This window comes from Moschus berezovskii, chromosome 11, assembly GCF_049115385.1.
Source record: "Moschus berezovskii isolate FMDL1 chromosome 11, NW_MosBer_1.0, whole genome shotgun sequence".
In the NCBI taxonomy this organism is placed as follows: domain Eukaryota; kingdom Metazoa; phylum Chordata; class Mammalia; order Artiodactyla; family Moschidae; genus Moschus; species Moschus berezovskii.
Genome location: NC_142470.1, coordinates 82,744,391 through 82,763,416, shown reverse-complemented (window position 1 = coordinate 82,763,416; position 19,026 = coordinate 82,744,391). Strand labels below are relative to the sequence as shown.

The following is a 19,026-nucleotide window of genomic DNA, read 5'->3' as shown; positions in this document are numbered from 1 at the left end:
GAGCTCACCTGCTGCAATTAGACACACAAAAACTTGAGACCTTGCCCCACGCTCCTTATGAAACAGCTTAGAGATAAACTATTATTCTGCTCTGTTCTTTTGGGTTCCCCCACCCCACTGCTGATGCTGGGAAAGACTGAAGGCAGGAGGAGAAGGGGGCGACAGAGGATGAGATGGTTGGATGGCATCACCGACTCAGTGGACCTGAGTTTGAGCAAGCTCTGGGAGACAGTGACGAACAGGGAAACCTGGCGTGCTGCAGTCTATGGGGTTGCAAAGAGTCAAACAGACTGAGCGACTAAACAACAACCTCACTGCTAGTAGCTTATTAAAGCAGAACATCCAACTGATTCTTAAAAGTGTTCCAGACATGATTTTCTTCATCTCCTTATATTTCCAGTGATGTCTAAGCACCTTGTAAAGATGCTGCCCAAGCAGCTGCCTGACTGGCTTGCCCCTTACACCAGCTCTGGTGCTGGCACTGAGAATGTTCTCGCCCTGCCGTATAAGTAACGTGGTCTCCATTCTGCCTGGTGAAACCCAGGCTGAGGGCAATTAGGTTAGCTGCCCAAGAGGCCCATGGCCGGTGAGCAAATCCCACCTTTGAGATGAGATCTGAATTCAGCTTCGTCCATCTCATTCCAAAGCCCAAATCGTCTTCATTTCCTCCCCCTGCCCGCCAGGAGAAAATGCAAAGAGAAAGGTGGTGTGAGCAGGAGGGTGATTCCTCTGAGGGGGTACAGGAAGTAGAGGTTTGAAAGTGCGTGCGTGCTAAGCTGCTTCAGTGATGTGACTCTTTGTGACCCTGTGGACTGTAGCCTGCCAGACCCTTCTGTCCATGGGATTCTCCAGGCAAAAGTACTAGAGAGGGGTGCCATGCCCTCCTCCAGGGGATCTTCCTGACCCAGGGACCAAACCTGTCTCCCGTGTCTCCTGCCTTGCACGTGAATTCTTTACCGCTGAACAGGCAACTGTGACAAGGAGTCAGGGATCCACCTCTGCAAGATGGCTCAAGTTGGGTGGAAGGAGTAGGGTGGAGCCAGCTTGGGCTCCTGGAGTGTCGGAGGGGAAGACGACTTGTCCCGGCGAGAGGGGAATGTGTATACTGCCAGGCCAGGATCTCTTCCTCTGCACACGGCCACCTAGTAATCCCCACTGAAAGGACGAGGCAGGCCTGGAGTCTGACAAAAAGAGGCAGGGGTCCAAGAGGAAATTTTGCAGGAGAAATCTCTCCTTCAGCCCTGGAGTCAAGGCTGCAGAAAGTCCTTTGGAGCAGGCGGAGACGGGATACTGAGGGCTCAGGAGCTGGCTCTAGTTGATCCCCTTTCTCTCATCGCCCTGCCCTGGGAACTCCTAGTCCAGGCCTCCCTCAGTTCCAGGGCCAAAGAGGGCCTGGCAGCCTATTCCTGGCATCGCCAGCAGAGGGCTCCAGAGCAGAGTCCTCCAGAGCAGGACGCCCCGCCTGCCTCCCTGCAGGGAGTGTGTGGAGTACTGGATAGTCCTCCCTGCTCACAGGTGTCTAGGTGTCCGTCTGCACAGGTGCTCTTGTGCATAGGTGTATGTCTGTGTGTGTGTGCCCCCCGTGTGGGTCTGTGTAAGTGTGTACAGGATCTGTATATGTGGGCCTGTCCGTGTCTGTTGGTCCTCGGGCACACGGCCTGTTTGTGTGTTGGTACATGTGTGTTTGCCTGTTTCCTTCTTGTACCCGCTGGTACTACTTGTGTCCCTGTGTATATTTGTGTACATGCGGGTGCCTTGTGATTTGTGCATAAGTATCTAGGTAATTAAAAGTTGCTTGCTCCAAGAAAAGCTATGACACACCTAGACAGTGTGTTAAAAAGCAGAAACATCACTTGGCTGACACAAGTCTGTCTAGTCAAAGCTATGGTTTTTCCAGTAGTCATGTATGGATGTGACAGTTGGACCATAAAGAAGGCTGAGTGCCAAAGAATTGATGCTTTCGAACTGTGATGCTGGCGAAGACTCTTGAGAGTCCCCTGGATAGCAACGAGATCAAGCCAGTTAATCCTAAAGGAAATCAACTCTGAGTTTTCACTGGAAGGACTGATGCTGAAGCTCCAAAATTTTGGCCACCTGATGCAAAGAGCTGACTTATTGGAAAAGACCCTGATGATGGAAAAGATTGAAGGCAGGAGGAGAAGGGGGTGACAGGGGATGAGATGGTTGGATGGCATCGCTGACTCACTGGACATGAATTTGAGCAAGCTCTGGGAGACAATGATAGACAGGGAAGCATGGCGTGCTGTTCTCCATGGGGTCGCAGAGTCGGACGTGACTGAGTGACTGAACAACAATGATGATCTATGCCGGGCTTTGTCAGGAGAGAGGAAAAAGATAGTGAGAAGGTATGCAGTGGAGTCTCAGCATTCTAGGGGCAAGGATGCTGACCCAGCCGGGCCGCCTCCTGCCCTCACTCAGCGCAGTTCCTGAGTTTGTTTGTTAAAATCCTGTTTACAGCAGGTGTAGCTGACGTCTAGTTCCCAGGAAACAAGTTTTCCGGAACTCTCTGTGTGCGTGTGTCTTTTCTGGCTCCTTCTTTTGCAGCTTGAAAATGTTGTTCTCCTCATTGGGAATGGGGAGCAATGCCCCAGAGAATGGGGGGAAGGTAGAGGGTTGGAGAAAACAACAGGCCCCTGGCTGCTTCATCCACAGGTGAGGAAGGCAGTGGCCGGGGGACCAAGGTCTTGGCCTAGGAGTCTGGGGTCCTACCAGCTGGAGGCCCTGGCTGGTGGGCAGCAGCCCCTCCTGGCTTCCTCATGGTGGTCTGTGCTGGTGCCCAGACAGGGCCGTGGGGGAGACAGGTGGGATCCTTCCTTCACCTGGGGTCACATTGAAAAGGCACCGGTGGAAGGTAATGGGGCAGAGTGTGGCGCCCACCACACAGTTTCCTATTGCTGCTGTAACAGATCACCACAAACTTAGCAGTTTAAAATAACACAGATTTCTTTTACGTTACAGGAGGTCGAAGTCCAAAATCAGCCTCACCAGGCTCAAGTCTGGATATTAGCAATGCTGTGTGCCTTCTCGAGGCTTCCAGGGAAACCATCTCCTTGCCTTTTCCAGATTCTAGAAGCCACCTGCATTCATTGCCTTGTGTCCCTGTCACATTGCCTTTCTATTAACTTTGACCTTCTGAACCAGGTTTTATGAGGACCCTTGTGATCACACTGGACCCTCCCAGATAATCTCCTCACTTCAAAATCCTTAACCTGATCACCTCTGCTACGTCCTTTTCCTGTGACCTAACATATTTACAGGTTCTGGGCATTAAATGTGGACACCTTGGTGGGGAGGCATTATTCTGTCTACTAACTAGGACAATCACAGACAAGCTGGAGAAAGGGGGTGACAGTTTTTGGGAGGGGGTGCATTCATGGCTTACAGGACCTTAGTTCTCTGATCAGGGATTGAACCCAGGCCCTGACAGTCAAAGGGCTGAGTTCTAACCACTGAGTCACCAGGGATTTCCCAGGGCGGACATTCTTAACCCTCCTGAGGTTATGCTGAGGCACTGAATGGGACCCTCACTCCTGCTGAGAAGCCATATTGTCCTGACATCTTGTCTGGGGGACTGAGCACCAAGAACCAGGGTGTGCGGGCTGGTATAGGGCCTTTCCTTTCTGCCTGCTCTCCCAGCAGCTCCTGGCCAGGCACCAGCTATGATCTCTGTTCAGACTGACCCCTGGGTTCCCTGAGCCCCCCTCTCGCCTCCCCCTCCCCCTCGCAGCTCCAGATCCAGCCTCTGGCCCCGTCCACACTCCCAGAGCGCTTCTTACTACTTGGCTACTTTCCCATCACAGTCCCTACTCCCTGCCCGGGAGGCGCTTTGGGCTCCAGCCTGCCAGCTCAGGCCCACCCAGCCCTCTCCACATGTGAGAAAACCACCACACATGGACTCTCTCCAGCTCCCCACAGAAAATGGCATGACTCGGAGCGGAGGAAGGGGGACATGCATGATGGTGCAGGCCGGCGCTGCGGGGTCCCAGTGGGATGGTGGGCCTCCTGGATGCTTGGTAAGGCCAAACTCCCCGGCACGGTCAGCACTACTGGAATTAAGCTGGAAATTCCAAATGCTCTCTGCTGCTAAAAAAAAAAAAAGTGTCAAATTTTCCCAGAGATTTTGTGAAAGTGGGAAGCCCTGTGGGGATGAGTGTGGGGGTGGCCACTGGACCCCAGAGCTTTGGGGAAATCCAGATGTTACAATGTGTCCACAGCCTGGCTGATGGCTCCCCCAGCCTCTCAACTGTTGCTCCCAGCCCTGGGAAAATTAAAGATGCCTGGAGCGGAAGGGGGATTTTGCTTCTCCTGAGGACCCACAGATTTGTTCATGTGTGTGCGTGTGACACTGTGGCTTTTCTGATAGGGATTAAGTTATTTTTTCCTGGAGAGAAAAATGTTGACGTGGCTTAGGTGGATCGTCTGCCCAGGAATTCCTGGTGCGCTAAGGTGTGCTATTCTCTTTGCTCTAACACACAGGCACGTGCACACACACCCAGAGATCTGGACCTCACCAACCATGCTGTCTGGGTCCCTTCAGGGTCTCAACTGCACTCCTTATTGTTGCTTTAGTCTCTAAGTCACTCTGACTCTTTCATGGCCCCGTGGACTGTAGCCTGCCAGGCTCCTCTGTCTATGGGATTTCCCAGGCAAGAATACTGGAGTGGGTTGCCGTGCCCTCCTCCAGGGGATCTTCCCAACCCAGGGACTGAACCCGCGTGTCTTGCACTGGCAGTCAGGTTCTTTACCATCTGAACCACCAGGGAAGCCCCACCTGACCACCTAGCCCAGCCCCAACTAGTGTGGGATGGGGATTCCATAGAGGTGAGTCTGCTGGCCCAGAAGAGGCTCGACTACTCTGGGCAAGTGGGTGAGTTTCCTGTCGCTGTGGTAACAAATCACCAGGAGCCAAGTGACTCAAAGCAACTTTATTCTGTTACAGTTCTGGAAGTCAGAGTCCAAAATCAGCCTCAGCGGTGATGCCACAGTTTGGTCATGTGTGGCCCTAAGTCCCAGGGTGGTGCCCAGGGCTCACACTATCCTTTCTGTGGCCAAGATGCTGAGAGTGAGATCTGGATCTGAGTTCTGACTCTGCCTCTTCTGAGCTGTGGGACCTTTTTGAGCTCCCATGTCTTCGTCAGCAAAATGGGGATGATCGCTGGCATACCTTTGTTTTGACAACTAAATAAGGTCATGTTCTATGTGACTGAAGTCTGCAATTCCCTGGCACATAGATATGCCTCTAAATGGTGACTCTAAACAGTCTGTCTCATCCGGAACCCTGACTATTCCCTCTTCGTGGTCTCATTCTAGGGGCTCAAACTTCTGGAATCAAAAAAGTATGATACCAAGGGGGTGGTGGGATGACTTGGGAGATGGGGGTTAACACATACACTATGCTGTGCATAAAAGAGGCAATTAATGAGTGCAGTACAGGGAACTCCACTCGGTGCTCTGTAGTGAGCTAAACGGGAAGGAAATCCCAAAAAGAGAGGCTATGTGTAAACATACTATTGATTCATTTTGCTGCACAGCAGAAACTAACATAGCATCGTTACAGTTTATCGTTTATAGTTTCATAGAACAACTATAGTGCAATAAATTTTTTTAAAAGCAATCTGATTAAGCTGATTCATACCAATTCTGCCTCAGCCTTCCTTGAAGAGCTTCTGATTTGATAGGTCTTGGATGGGTTCCCAAACTCATTATTTTTTATCAATCTTTTAATTTTTTATAAACGTCCTGGGTGATCCTGATGTTTACCCAGGTTTGGGAGCCACTGGAATAAGTGATGATAGGGTTTTATTTTAATAAAGGACAACTTGTGCACTCAAAATCAAGGGTTTAACTTAGTGGTACCATCTCACGGCCCCTGGAACCACAGCAAGTGGGACCCTCTCACTGCCTCTGGGGAGGGGGCATTCCTCCAGAGCAGCTCTGCAGGAAGGGGTAGGGGCCGCGCCAGCTGTGTCCCCTCCTGCAGCTGTTTCAGTGCCATGGCCCATGGAAACCACTGTGAAATCCATTCTCTACATCTCCCAAAGCTGGGCCAGGTGGCTCCTAGCTGGAGCAGCTGATCCCACCCGACCAGAGAGGCTCTGTGAGCCAAGGAAATATACCCACCCACTTCCACTCAGCACAAGGCTCCCTCTGACCCCCAACCCTGCCCAATGCTGCCTTCCTGGGCCACCGAGTGCTTTCTGTCCCAAATCAACTCATGCCCTCTCACAGGACGACTTTACTTGGGAATGCCCAGAAATGCCCAGCTTTTACATTTCTGCAGCTTCACTCAGGACTGCTTTGGCTCTGTAAGTTAGGGGTGGCTGGATTCTGCTTCAACCCTGGAACCCCCAAGGCCTGGGACAGAGCTGGTTGCACTGGGGAAACTGTAGAGAAAGTGTCAGAATGACAGCCGATGGGGGCTTTCCCTGCTGCGGGGAACTCAGCCTGTTTATTAGCTGCACGGAGGTTCAGAAACTGGGGTTTGGCTTAAGAAGAAGGGAAAGGCCCAGAATAAGAGCACTGTCCTCCGCCAAGGACACAGGACTGTTGACGTGGGCGAGATGGGCGCAGCCTCTGGATCAAGTCCACAGTGAGGAGGAAATGGTTTTCACTGAAAAACAAAGTTGAAAAACAGTTTACTGAAGGGAAGAGAAAGAGGAAAGGGGAGGGAAAAAAAAAAACACCTAAAACTGTCTGATCATCAAAATCACCTAGTTGGTTAAAAATACAGATTCCAAAATGCGTTCCAAGTCAATAAAATATTATTCTTGGTAACTCTGGGTTTCTTTTTCCTTGTGGTTTAAAAATGTAGATCCCTTGTCAATTATATCTCAAAAAAGCTGGGGGAAAAATTAAGCTACATGTAAAGTCAGTTGAAGAATGAAAATCAGTTGCACCACAAGAAAACTTTTTCAGAGGGGATTTTTCAGTGCACGCGGAGATTGAGGAACGTTAATTAAATCGTCACATTTCTAAGCTGGACATTAATATCTGAACTTGGAAGATTTAATAATATAATCAGCTTTTTTTTTTTAATTAACGAGACTCTGCCATTGGAAATATAATGTAAATCTTTAGAAAATGTAGATTTCAACTCATGTAGATTGGAAGACCCCTGGCCGGGTAGGTATCATGAGTGAGCAGAGGCAGTGTCTTATGGAATCAACAGCATGGGTTATATTTCTAATTTTCCCATTAGGCTTTGGGAAGGAGGGAGCGGAGACACAAGAGGATCAGGAAGAAAGATCCTAAAAGCCACTTCTCTCCAACCAGGCTGGGTCTTCCGCTGAATGACTCTGTCCCGTCCCTCCCTCCTTTTCCGCTTCCTTTCCAGTGAAATGTCTCCACTCACCTTCTCCCGTCCCTCTTGTTCCTCCACCTTAAGCCCCGCCACCTGAGCAACGGGAAGCTGAATAACACCTTTTAATTCCACAACATGCTCCTGTCCCAGTCCCTGAAATCTGTCCTCGAATAGGTCTGTGCATGCGTGATTAAATGAAGGATCTTGAGCTGGGAAGATTATCATGGGTTATTCTGGGTGGTCCAATGTAATCACAAGGGCCCTTTAAGAGAGAGGCAGATCAAAGAGTAGAAGGTGACGAGATGACAGAAGCAGAGATTAGAGTGATGCCCTTTGAAGAAGGAGGAAGGGACTACAAACCAAGGAATACAGGTGGCCACTAGAGGCTGAAGAAGGCGAAGGAGATGGGTTCTTCCCTGGAGCCTCAGGGAGGAACCAGCCCTCTGACAACTTGACTTTAGCCTGTGAGACTGATTTTGGGCTTTGGACTTCTAGAAATGTAAGAGAATTAAGTTTTACTATGTAAGTCACTCAGTTTGCAGTGATTTGTTACATAGCAATAAGAAAGTCCTACGCTGAGGCTTCCCTGGTGATCCGGTGGCTAAGACTAAGTGCTCCAGAGGCATGGATGCCCTAGGTTCAACCCCGGTCAGAAAACTAGATCCCACATGCCGCAACTAAAAAAGACCCCCCCGGAATTCACTCAAACTCATGTCCACAGAGTCGGTGATGCCATCCAGCCATCTCATTCTCTGTCGTCCCCTTCTCCTCCCGCCCCCAACCTTTCCCAGCATCAGAGTCTTTTCCAGTGAGTCAACTCGTCGCATGAGGTGGCCAAAGTATTGCAGTTTCAGCTTTAGCATCAGTCCTTCCAATGAACACCCAGGATTGATCTCCTTTAGAATGGACTGGTTGGATCTCCTTGCAGTATAAGGGACTCTCAAGAGTCTTCTCCAACACCACAGTCGCGGAGAGTCGGACACGACTGAGCGACTGAACTGAACTGAACTGAAGCTGTAATAAGACCCAGGACAGCTAAATAAATAAGTACTTTTTTAAAAAAAGAGAAAGACATACTCCTCCTGACCTCTGCCCTGTCCACCCCACCACCCAGTCCTCACCTGGGACCAAACTCTTGCCAACACTTGGGCCCTTCTTAGCACTGCTGTCCCTGGCCCTCTTAACTATGTTTGATATTTTCCACCTCGCTCTTTCTTAAATCGCATCAGCCCACTTCCCTGGTGGTCCTTATGCCTCTCGGGTCCTTTTCCTAGGGCTCTTCTATCCCACCTCCAACACAGCTGTGTGTCCCAGGGTTCTCTTCTCAACCTGCTTTTCTGCTCACTTTCTACTTTCTAGGAGGGTCACATTCCAATGACGACCCCAAAATCAAAGCCATGTGCTCCACACCCTAATAGCCAACTGGGAACAGCGGTCTTCCTGCTCCTCCTCAGCAAACCACTATCTCTATCTGAAAGCATTTTCCACCTTCCCCACCTGTTGAAGTCTGGCTCACCAGTTTATTCAAGGTCCAGCTCAAACGTCACTTCCTCCAGGAAGTCTTCTCTGTCTGCCACGCCACATGCTTATCTTAAATACTTTAAAAAAAAAATTTATCAACTTTATTATTTTTTTTAGCAGTTTTAGCGTTCACAGCAAAATTAAACAGAAAATTCCTGAGGAACACTTATTTTTCATAGGCTCTTGTGTAACCAGCTTTTATTGACATTGTCTTATTCATTTCACTCAACAAATCTATGTAGTAGAGAGGCATTTCCTTATCTTTCTCTTTTTAATTCCTTCCTTCCTCTGTTCCTTCCTTCCTTTCATCCAGGTTTCAGTTCAGTTCAGTTCAGTTCAGTCGCTCAGTCGTGTCCGACTCTCCGCGACCCCATGAATCACAGCACGCCAGGCCTCCCTGTCCATCACCAACTCCCGGAGTACACTCAAACTCATGTCCACAGAGTCGGTGATGCCATCCATCCAGGTTTACCGACATACAATTGACAAGTAAGAATTTCGTGTATTTGAGGTGTACAATGTGATTTTTTGTGTTTGTTTTAAATTAGTTAATTTATTTGGCTGCATTGAGTCTTAGTTGCGGCATGGGGGATCTTTCATTGAGGCCCTAGTGCTGCTCTCTAGTTGTATTGCGCAGGCTCTAAAGCCCACGGACTTCGGTCAGTATGCGGGCTTAGCTCCCGGCAGTGTGTGGGATCTTAGTTCTCTGACCAGGGATCACACCTGTGTCTCCTGCATTGGAAGATGGATTCTTAACCACTGGACTACCGAGGAGGCCCCACGATGTTTTGATATACATGTACATTGTGAAATGATTACCACACAGATACTTAACACGTTACTTCATGTATTACCTTTTTTTCCTTTGTGAAAACAAGAGATACTCCTTTAGCAAATTTCAAGTCTATAATATAATGCTATCTATGGTGGGCTGGAAGAAGCACAAGCTGGAATCAAGATTGCCGGGAGAAATAGCAATAACCTCAGATATGAAGATGACACCACCCTTATGGCAGAAAGTGAAGAGGAACTAAAAAGCCTCTTGAGGAAAGTGAAAGAGGAGAGTGAAAAAGTTGACTTGAAGCTCAACATTCAGAAAACGAAGATCATGGCATCTGGTCCCATCACTTCATGGGAAATAGATGGGCAAACAGTGGAAACAGTGTCAGACTTTATTTTTTGGGGCTCCAAAATCACTGCAGATGCTGATGGCAGCCATGAAATTAAAAGACACTTACTCCTTGGAAGGAAAGTTATGACCAACCTAGATAGCATATTAAGAAGCAGACACATTACTTTGCCAACAAAGGTCCATCTAGTCAAGGCTATGGTTTTTCCAGTGGTCATGTATGGATGTGAGAATTGGACTGTGAAGAAAGCTGATTGCCGAAGAATTGATGCTTTTGAACTGTGGTGTTGGAGAAGACTCTTGAGAGTCCCTTGTACTGCAAGGAGATCCAACTAGTCCATTCTAAAGGAGATCAGTCCTGGGTGTTCATTGGAAGGACTGATGCTAAAGCTGAAACTCCAATACTTTGGCCACCTCATGCGACGAGTTGACTCACTGGGAAAGAGTCTGATGCTGGAAGGGATTGGGGGCAGGAGAGGAAGTGGATGACAGAGAATGAGATGGCTGGATGGCATCACCGACTCAATGGCCGTGAGTATGAGTGAACTCCAGGAGTTGGTGATGGACAGGGAAGCCTGGCGTGCTGTGATTCATGGGGTCACAAAGAGTCAGACACAACTGAGAAACTGAACTGAACTGAACTATGGTGGTGGTGGTGGTAGTTTAGTCCCTAAGTCATGTGTGATTCTTTTGCGACCCCATGGACTATAGCCCCCCAGGCTCCTCTGTCTGTAGGATTTTCCAGGCAGGAATACTGGGGTGAGCTGCCATTTCTTTCTCTAGGGGATATTAACTCTAGTCTAGTATTATACATTAGATCTCCAGAACTTATTCATACCACGTGTCTGAAACTTTGAACCCTTTGATCAACATCTTCCCATTTCTCCCACCTCCCAGCCCCTGGTAACCTCCATTCTACTCTCTGCTTTCGTGAGTTGGACTTTTTAAACTTTCACATATGAGTGAGACCATGCAGTATTTGTCTTTCTGGGTCTGGTTGATTTCACTTAGCATAATGCCCTCCAGGTTGACCCAAGTTGTCCCAAATGACAGGATTTCCTTGCCATATGCTTGGTAACTATGCCCATCTGTTGGCCCCAAGGGACTGTGAAGCCCTTAGAAGAAGAGTCATAGCCTGGTCAACCTTGGACCCTCATCACCTAACATAGTGGGACAGATGGAACTCTAGAACTCTCTCCTCACCCACAGTCTGACCAGGAGATAGAACCCTGCCCCTGCCCCTCTTCCATTCTCTTGGCTTCCAGCCCAGAGAAGGCTGTCACAACAGAGTCCCTTAACCGCAAAGGATCATGACGACAGATGTCAAGTGTCCTGTATAGGCCTGTGCTTTAGCAACACTGGGTGGTGGAGAGAGAACTTGAGCTGTGCCTTGGAGTTCTGGATCCCGTCCTGTCTCTCACACCTTGCCAGCCTCAAACAAGCCCTCTCTGTCCATCTGAGACTAGGATGCCCTGTGTGAAGAAGGAAAGGGTGACCCCTGTTCTGTATCTTCCCCAGGAGGCCACAAGGATGGACTGGAAGGAAATCCTCGGTGAAGGAACTTGCAAGAGGGTGTGGTGCCCCACACCAGGTGCTTGGAGCCCCCAGGGGGCTCTGAACAGGTAGTGTATTGCCCACCAAGCCCAGGACAACAACTACCCCTCCCAGCCTCCCTCTGCTCAGCTGACCACAGTCCCCCTGGGCTCCAAGGTGCTTCTGAGAAGCTGAGGGGAGCAGCTGTGCGGCAGAAGAAGGAGCCAGACCCACCCAGGGAGCACCAGGGGTTGCTGGCTTCAGCCTCCAGCCAGGCTGCAAAAGACAGTCAGTCACACTAGGTAGGTGGAGGGGGGACACCCGAAACCCCGGAAATTTCTATAGGTCTCAGAAAGTGCAGCAAATATGGCAAAGCCCTGCTCTGGTGTCCCCTGTTCATTTTGTTCTCATTAATACAATTTAACGAGTATGCATTGACGGGAGACACCAAAAACTTTACAGAGATTCACAGCCTCTGTCCCTCATGGATCTTCAGAGGGTGGGCAGGACCTGGGAGTCTCTGGAGGGAGCCCAACACCATTGCTGAAGGAAGCCTAGGTGATTTTGGGGGGAGGGTGGGTTTTGGCAGCACCCCACAGCACGTGGAATCTAAGTTCCCCGACCAGGGATCAAACACATACCCCCTGCACTGGAAGTGCAGAGTCTAAACCACTGGACCACTAAGGAAGTCCCCTGGTTTCACAGTCCTTCTAGGTGCTGTATTTCTGTTCCTGGTGTCTCCCTATAGGGTTTATTAACTCTAGTATAACTTGTCCCAGGTTTCTTAGCTGTGCTCTGCTAAAAGCCAAAGACTGTGTTTCTAGCTATGCTCAGACCAGAGAATGGAAAGGACAGTGGCCTCCTGAGGATGTGGCAGCAGGAGACAATGGGAATGAAGAAAGTGACCCAAAGAGGAAAATGTGTAGAGCGAGACAGAGTTAGGGCTGTTTGATCCTACTGGCCCTCCCGCCTGAAAATTCTCCTTTCTGAACTAATTCTTGGAAGTTCTGGTTGTAAAGTACTAACAAAAATAATAATTTTAAAAATCACTTTTTGTCCTCTGTATAAATAAATGCATGACAATTCTAGAAAATTTAAAAAATTCAGATAACCAAAATAAAAATAAAAACAAGAGAAAAAGAAGAAATCTAAAATTTATCCTTATCTCACAACTAGTCAGTGTTTTGGTGTGTATCCTTCCAGTATTTTTAATGAATCGACATAGTTTCTAAATCAGATTGATTTTTATACTCATCAGCCTTTTGTTTTTCTGCTTATTATGCTTTAAATTTATTTCTGAGTTAGTAACTGTTCTTCCATGGCATCATCTGTTATTTTATTTATTTACTGGCCACCCGGCATGTGAGATCTTAGTTCCCCAACCAGGGATTGAACCCATGCCCCTGCACTGGAAGCATGCATGGAGTCTTAACCACTGGACCAACAGCAGAGTCTCAGCACCATCTTTTAAAGGCATTTTATTTTCTGGATGGTTCATATTTTCTGGATTGGTTCAACCAATACCCTCTCATTGGCTATTTAGGCTGTTTCCAGTTTTTCAAGCTTATAAATAACAGTGAAGAACAACCCTATAGCTGTCTTCACACATATGATATGTGTGCCCCTAGAATAAAGTCTCAGGAATAAACTCCCTGCATTAAAGGGCTCTAGGTTTTGTTTTCATCACTGAGCAGGCCCCAGGGAAGGCTGGGTGTTTCTAGAAGTCTGTGCACTCAGCCTGGCGCCAAGTTCTGGGGCCCACCCAGCCCCCAAGTCTGCATGCTCCACAAGCTTCGAGCCATCCTCCTCTCTTCTCCCAGACACACCCCCAGGCTGTGGGCTCACCTGAGAGAGTGAATTACACCTCCAAGCCGGACATGAGGCCATCTGTCTTATGCTCTGGAATCCTGATGAGATAAAATCTGGGCAGAGCACATTTATTTATTTAATGTATTTCTGGGCGGGCCAGCCTCCACTGTCAGAGATCACCTTTCTCCAGACCGAGGTTAAGAGTTTACAGGAGGAGGAGCAGCTCGTGGAGTGCTGAGCGACCAGTTCCAGGGCTCGTCCCATGAAGGCCAGAGGGGGGCCCCACTTTCCTTCACCCCCAGAACATCCCATCCCTAGTTCCAGCCTCCCACATCCTGCCTCCCTACCTGGGGCTCAGGAAACATCACTGATACAGCTGAGCTGGCAGTGAGGATTCCACTGTTCGGAGGCGGAGCTGGGTTGTGAGCCATGTGCCCAAATCATTCATCGTGAGAAGCAGAATCTCCCGAATCCCCATTCCTGGGCGTGGGGTACCTCCATGAGGCCTCTCTGGTGCTGGCTTCTGGAATCCTGCTCAGGCCTCTCTCTGAGCATGTGCAGCGATCCCCTCTCTAGGGCTTTATCCTTGTTTTAAGCTCAAATTCTGCCAGTGGCCCCGTGAGACCCCACAAATATCCGGGATTCTCTTGTGTTCAGACAATCAGGTCACGTTCCTAACCTTACTTGCTGCCTGTCCCGTGTCACATCTTTGACTCTCTTCAAGATTGGTGTCTCTCCATGTAATTTGGGGAGCATGGGGCTCCTGACCCAGTCAGAACACCAGGGGAGCTCTGTAAATATGTGGTGTCCAGGACCTCTCCCCCAGAATCCTCAGGAGAGGTTCCCTGGAACCCATATTTTCACAAAGGGTGGTCTTTCTGGTTCTTCACACAGAGCTGGCTTCTTGTCCCTCATCTCTGTTAATATGGTGGGGGGACAGGGCATTTGGCCCCTGAGTCAAGCAAGCCCAAGGCAGGGAAAGCAATGACAGACAGATGGGCTACAAGGCTGCTTCCTCAGGTAACCTGAGTTCAGGAGCTTTGGCAGCCAAATGGGCCTCTCTTGGCAGGGGGACTTGGCCAGGGACAAACGGAGAGCCGCACAAAGCCACCCTCACAGCCTCTCTGGCTGTGCGTCCCCAGGCGCTGGCCTGCCCGGGTGCACAGGCTCTCCTCTGTCAGCCAGGCCTGCAGGGTTTGTGGCCGGAGAATCAAAGCACCATCCTCAGACTCCCGCGGACACTTCCTCCAGAGGCTCTGGAAGCAGCAGTTTGAGGCGGAAGGGCCTCTGTGGGCCAGAGGTTGGTGTCTGCAGACAGAGGCCCACACATCACCCTTCCTGTTCCAATGCCACCCCCTACCTGGGCCCCAGGTCTCCTGTGCCAGCCTGGAGGACTGGGGGGCAGGGGGGTCGGCAGGGAGCAAACCTCTTCAGGCTGCTGCCCTTCCCCCACCCTGAGGCAAGAGGGTGAGCCTCCTTCTTTCTCCACAGGGGCTCTTGGAACCACCTAGGGCTGCGGTGGGTGGTGCGATGAGCCAGAGGTCCCTGTGGGTGGTGGGGGACCCCATAGACGTCCTACTCATTTCCAGCCGATCCTGATTTTCGACAGTTGAAGCAGTTTAAATGTTCAACAAAGCTCATTCTCTCTCAGTTAATGGTTAACTCCATGTTCTCAGTTGCTCAGGTCAAAACCTTGGAACTGACCTTGAATCTCTTCTCTCTGAACATGAACATGGGTTCCGTCCCTCAAGAGTCCTGTCAGCTGCATTCTAACATAGTCCAGACCCCAGCCACCTCTCACTATTTGTGCTCTAGCATCTCTTGCCCAAATGATTTCAACAGACTTCCACTCAGTGTCCCTGCTCTACAGAACAGCCAGGGGACAGAGCTGGGGGCGGGGATGAAGGCTCTGCCACTGACCCTCATGTGTGTTCAGGACCCTCCTATCCAGATTTGATCGCATCTTGGCCAGTCTTACCAAGAAAACAGTTCATTCGTCATGTACAAATGAGATTCTTTCTATATCTTTACAAGATATCGCTATCTCCCAAATTCTTCAAATCTTCCATCCTAATCCAGGGTTTATGAAATCCACCCTCCTCACAGGGACTCCTCTACGGCATGAGGATTTCGAGCCTCATTCAAAGCAACAAAGTCAGCAGTGCAGGGGCCTCTCCGAGATGATGCGACCAGGGATGGTAGAGCCTCAGCAGAGCAATGCCCTGCTGGGAAACCGCTGTGATGATTTTGCAGCAGGCGCGATGATGCAACAACTGTGCATGAATGACATGGGAAAGCTGGGCCCCTTTGCCCTGGGGGATGCTTCCACAACCCTTGTCAGCAGGAGGGAACTCCTCCTAGGAGCTTAAATCAGGACTCATCTTTCTATGGGATGTCAAGCTCCTTGCTGGGTGATGTGGGCAGGAACGGGTTTTTCCTGGGACACTGTGATGTGCGGGTGTTCCTGTGCGTGAGGACACACCTGCCCCGCATCGCCCACAACTCCTCCAACCTGGGGGTGACGGGAATCAGGCTCAGCCTCTCTCTGCTGGCCCTCCTACCCAGCCGTACCTACCTTCAAGGCCCAGCTTAGTATTGCTTTCCAAGCCACCACCATTGGACTAGACTCCCTGGCTATAGCTGAGCAGCCCCACATCAGGGCTCGGAGGACCCAGGCTGTCCTGCCCAAGTGAGGACTTGAGGCTCAGACAGGAGGATGCCGCCAAGCCCTTGTGGCTCAGTAGGTCCACAGCAGAAGGGGGGGTCAAAGACAGATCCACTTGTCAGCGCTGGCCTGGCCTGCTGGGAACGGGGTCGGGGTCAGGCAGGGAAGGGAAGAAGGATAAACAACTCTCAGACTGGGGTGCCAGAATCGGCAGTTCTCTTCACCCCTATCTCAGCCCTGAGGCCTTCCCAGGTCCACTCCCTGCCAGTCGAGGCCTCTCTGCTTTCTTGAGTCCCCAGGGCCTGCCAGAGTCTTCCCCATTCTGCTGCCTCCGGCCATCCCCTTACAAGTTCCCTCTCCTTCTTGGCTGCTGCCTCTGCCAGCTCCAGGCAGGAGAGCAGGACCTGGGGGCGGGGGGAGGTCTGAGTTGGACTGGCCAACCTCACTTTCAGCAGTCGGACTGCCCTCCCCTTAACAGACTTCCTAGAAGGCACCCCACCCTCCCCATCCCTACCCCCACACCCACCCCTGCTTCCCCCAGGCCTTGACTCAGCCCATAAATTACCTGCGGATGGTCGCTGACTCAGCCAGGAAGCCCAGAGCACTCCCCTCTCCATCCCCAGGCCTCAACCCCACAGCTGGCTCTCATTCCAGAATGCTTGGGCCCCTCCCCTCAGGAAATTCCTGGAAAATATCAGGCTTCTTCAAGGGGAGATCTGACCACAGCCTCAGCAAAGAAGGGAGCGACTGCAGTTTCATCCATCATCCTGCAGCCCTGGGCCTCCTCCCTCAGCTGGTGTGTGTGTGTGTCTATCAGGGTAGGGGGCAATGGCTGAGCATTGAGGTGTGGTCTCCATAAAATGACTGGTGTCTGGCCATGAAGGGACTGCAGCAAGGGAGGAGAGGCCAGCGTTGGGGTGGGGGGCACTCAGGGCAGGCTGCTGGGAGGTGGGGCCAGTCCTGGGCCCCAAAGGATGGTGAAACCGGGCAGTGGGGAGATGGGAAGGGAGCTCCAGGCCCAGGGAACCATCTGAGCAAAGGCTCAGAGGTGGGAAGCAGTCCAGTCTGTACAGAGGATGGGAAGGGAGCTAGAGAGCAACCAGGCTGAAGGGGTTCCAGGCAAGGGAGCCTGGGTTGATGAGACAGGAGGGCTAGGGCCAGGCTGAGGAAATTACAGTGAATGTCCAAAGTCATGCAGAAGGCAATGGCACCCCAGTCCAGTACTCTTTTGCCTGGAAAATCCCATGGACAGAGGAGCCTGGCAGGCTTCAGTCCATGGGGTCACTAAGAGTCGGACACGACTGAGCGACTTCACTTTCACTTTTCACTTTCATGCATTGGAGAAGGAAATGGCAACCCACTCCAGTGTTCTCGCCTGGAGAATCCCAGGGACGGGGGAGCCTGGTGGGCTGCCGTCTATGGGGTCACACAGAGACGGACATGACTGAAGTGACTTAGCAGCAGCAGCAGTCCAAAGCCAAGGCCTGAGAGACTCTGGGGCCCAGGAGCAGAGGGGACAGAGTAGCCCAGTGATGGTTGGGGAGATGAGTCTGGGAAGAGATAAATGTTAACTGATGAGTGAGCCCAAGGAACACTGGTCTTGGCGACATCTGGGGCCCGCTCTAACCTGGAGGAGGGTGGTGTGGGGCAGGGCCTCTGTATCATCACACTCCAGTCAGATGGCAGAGGCAGGGCTCCTGCCCTCAAGGAACCCAGCATCTTTGAGCCACCAGTCTAAGGGAGGGACAGACACCCTAGGACCTTTCTCCCTCCTCTGGACCCAAGTACCTTGTTGAATCCCTCCTTCGGAAACCCCATTAGTTTGTGACGAAAAGCCAAGTCCAGCCTGCAGATAAAAACCCCTCTTTTTCTTTTTTTCCTGGCTGCTTCCCCTCGGACAATAACAACTTTTTTTTTTTTAAATACAAAAATTTCTGCCCAACTTCCCCCCAGGAAGGATGGCTGGATGATGTGGCTATAGCCATAGTAACAGAGTCGCCGAGAAGATAAACAAAGTAAGCTAGCAGACCCAACGGGAGCATTAATGGCGAAGATTTCCTGAGACCCCCAGACCCCAGAAGGGATACCAAGCCAGGATGCTGTGGAAAGGGGTCTGCTGAGTTTCTAGTATTCACTCACCTTTCCTGGGAATAACATAACAGGTTTACAGGGCATGGCAGGGAGTCAGGAAGATGTGGAGTCGGAAACAGAGAAAGGTGGGATAGAGCCAGCCAGAGGAACCAGAAAAAAAAGAAGGAAAGACAGGGAGGGGCAGAGTGACCCAGAGAGGAAATTCCTTGAAAGCAAGGGCTGGGTCTCACTCAGTTTGTGTATCCTCAGCCTTGAAGCTGGGGAAACTGCTCGTGAACTGTGTCCCCCGCCCCACCCCTCTCCCCAGCCCTGGAAGATGGTCCTTATCAGGCCTGGACTAAATGCTCCGCAGTGCGCATGTCTGTCAAAGCCGTAAAACATTGTATTAACATCCTTGAGTTGCCTTTCGGACCACCGCACCCCACTCTGGAGCCCCCAGCCTTGTTCAGCTACTGGGACAGAGGCAGCCACACCCCCTCACTGTCTATTTAAGGTAAGAAAGAAAGAGGGAAAGATGGTGGGCAGGAGGCGATCCTACAAACCCACCACCATGGGGTGTGGCCTGTTGGGAGAGGCTCCAGGGCACCTCTCTGCCCCTCATTTTTGGCTTTGGAGCTTGAGGTTGGGGAGGGCAGCCAGGGAGGGGCTGGGCTCAGCTGGCTGTCCCCTACCTCTGCAGAGGCTGACAGGCCAGAGAGAGTTGCCTGAGTGGGCCCCAGCCCAGAGAGGTGCTAGGTCTGCTGGCGAGGTTGGCATGGTCAGGGCGGGAGGGGGCATCCTGCTTTATTGTCACTGACCCAGCCGCATTTCCAGAAATTCTTCCCTCCAGTAAGAAGAGGAAAGAGAAAGCCTAGAGAGCCTCTTGGGCTGCCGGGAAAGGGACGGGCAAGTGGGAACCAGGGTTCCCAGAGGTCTCACGGGCCAGGCTGGAGCACCTGCCTGGGCCAAAGGCCAATC

At 50.9% G+C, this 19,026-nt stretch overlaps 1 long non-coding RNA gene across 1 annotated transcript; it reads right to left on the bottom strand.

Moving 5' to 3' along the window:
* Window positions 1–4,959: 4,959 nt before the first annotated feature.
* LOC148776224 (uncharacterized) lies at window positions 4,960–14,687 on the bottom strand. The gene is made up of 3 exons (XR_016038610.1): window positions 13,350–14,687; window positions 8,838–8,919; window positions 4,960–6,631 (listed from the first exon to the last, which is right to left on the bottom strand). It is a non-coding gene; the product is annotated as an uncharacterized LOC148776224 (long non-coding RNA).
* Window positions 14,688–19,026: the final 4,339 nt, after the last annotated feature.